The sequence below is a fragment of the Apium graveolens genome, chromosome 10, assembly GCF_009905375.1.
Source record: "Apium graveolens cultivar Ventura chromosome 10, ASM990537v1, whole genome shotgun sequence".
Classification (NCBI taxonomy): domain Eukaryota; kingdom Viridiplantae; phylum Streptophyta; class Magnoliopsida; order Apiales; family Apiaceae; genus Apium; species Apium graveolens.
Genome location: NC_133656.1, coordinates 126,880,759 through 126,882,790, shown reverse-complemented (window position 1 = coordinate 126,882,790; position 2,032 = coordinate 126,880,759). Strand labels below are relative to the sequence as shown.

The window sequence follows — 2,032 nt, the reverse complement described above, 5'->3', positions numbered from 1 at the left end:
TGATATGAAACTTTTTTTATATAACGAATATATACATTTATTGATATCCAAACGGTTAGATCGATGAAAAATATTTTTAAAATAATCGGAACAAAAATTCAGGACCAAATAATTGTTTTAGATAAAATGTTCGGCACGTATTTTAAGATACGTATACAGTATATTCTATAATTTATAAAAAAAATCTGAATAAAAGTTTAAACGTTCTATATTTATGCAGAAAAAATAAAATTTTAAAAATATTATATCACTATAATTTCTATACATCCTAAAATACGTGTCAAACACTTTCTCAGAAACGATAAAAATTGGGAGAAATGGAGGGAGTCAATATTTATATTTATTTATTTATTTAATTATATCAATATTAATATTCTCTTTTACACGAAACACGACTCGAGAACGACACAAGAAATATATATACTATTATAGTTGAGAGTTAAGATAAAATCGACCGAAATCACGATTCCAATATAATACTACAATACTTATAACAATATGAAAAATTAATAATAATATTTATAGGAATTTTCTATAAAAAAATTTATACAATTAAAAAGAGATGATAAACTATTAATATTTATATTTTATAATAAACTATGAACCACTTGATATACAATCAAGCCTTGAATGTAGTCTCAGCGTTTTTAATCAAGGCCCGGCCCAATAGCAAAACCCTAACAATCCAGCATCTTAATATAAAATCTTTCACAAACACAATCCTAAAGCACCTCTCTAACGCTGCTCTCATGATCAAACCCCTGCCTCCCTTTCCCATCTCCAAAACGAAAACAAAAAATTGTCCCTCACAATCTCACATCTCTAAGCCATATCTTACAGCCTCTCAATCATGGTCTAGTCCGTGTAAATCGCCAATTTCTTTGAGTACGCAATGAATCGCATTTCGGAAGGCCCTGTTCTTGGCATATTCTCAAGCTCTAGGAAGAAGATCGAGATAGGCGCAATTAGATCGTGATGGATCAGGCGACTTATTGAGTTGGCCTCTCTCAGTATGAGTGATGTTCCATGTTCTATAGGAGGATTCAGCTCCGATTGCTGCTGTTTTGCCCGGTTGTGATGGAGAAATTGGTGGGTTTGCTTGTGGTTTTCTTTTTTCCTGATTGTAGTATTATTTTTCTATGAATCTCTCTTTGTCTGACGTGTTTATATGGTTGTATGTATAGGTGGATGCATATATAAAGGATGCAAAGTTCATCAAAACTATTAGCGCACACAAGGTGTTTGATGGATTGCATACTCAAAAAAAGAGATGTTTTTAATGTATTATAGTAGTATTATGTGACTGTTTCAATTATTGAATCTATTTGTGCTACATAAACAGTGTCGGAGGCGTAATAGGCCAAGCTCGGCATTTCATCAAACACTTGGTGTGCATTACTGAAGCCAAGATCAAAATCCAGGAACCCACTCACCAATGTGCTGAGCGTATCATTTCCATTACTCGGTCGACTAAGATGGACAGGACCATTGTGTTGGGTGGTGAGAGTGAAAATGTCATCGTAGTTTGGCCGGAATTGAGTTTTTTGTTCATTTTGGATCGGAACTTGCTTTGTAGCGATATTATGAAGTTGTTATTTTATTTCTGATTTTGTAAGATTTGCTATACAATACAGACTGAAAACTTTATTTGTTGTTAGGACAATTGTATAACTTAATTTTGAAGCAAAAAATGGTTGGGAATCAGAAAAAGAAAAAAAATAATGCTTCTGGAAAACAAACAAACATATGACAGAATTTCTGGGTTACTTGCGTCGATTGTTCATAATTTATTTAATAATTTATTTTTGAAATAAAATATGGCTAGCTTTTATAGGCGAGTCCCTTTGTTAACTTGCGACAATTTTTCCGTCGTAATAAACAAATTACGACGATATTTAGCTTGCGACGAAATTTGTATTTATGATGAAATGTATATTTGTGATGAAATTTATATTTGTAACGAAAATTGTATTTGTGACGAAAATCTGAACTTAAGACTTGAGCAAAAACGTCGAATATTTTTCGTCGCAAT

The 2,032-nt window shown here is 31.9% G+C and overlaps 1 long non-coding RNA gene across 1 annotated transcript; it reads left to right on the top strand.

Annotated features, from left to right (window-relative positions):
• The first annotated feature begins 659 nt into the window (after positions 1 to 659).
• On the top strand, positions 660 to 1,676 carry LOC141688808 (uncharacterized). The gene is made up of 2 exons (XR_012562160.1): positions 660 to 1,089; positions 1,185 to 1,676. It is a non-coding gene; the product is annotated as an uncharacterized LOC141688808 (long non-coding RNA).
• Positions 1,677 to 2,032: the final 356 nt, after the last annotated feature.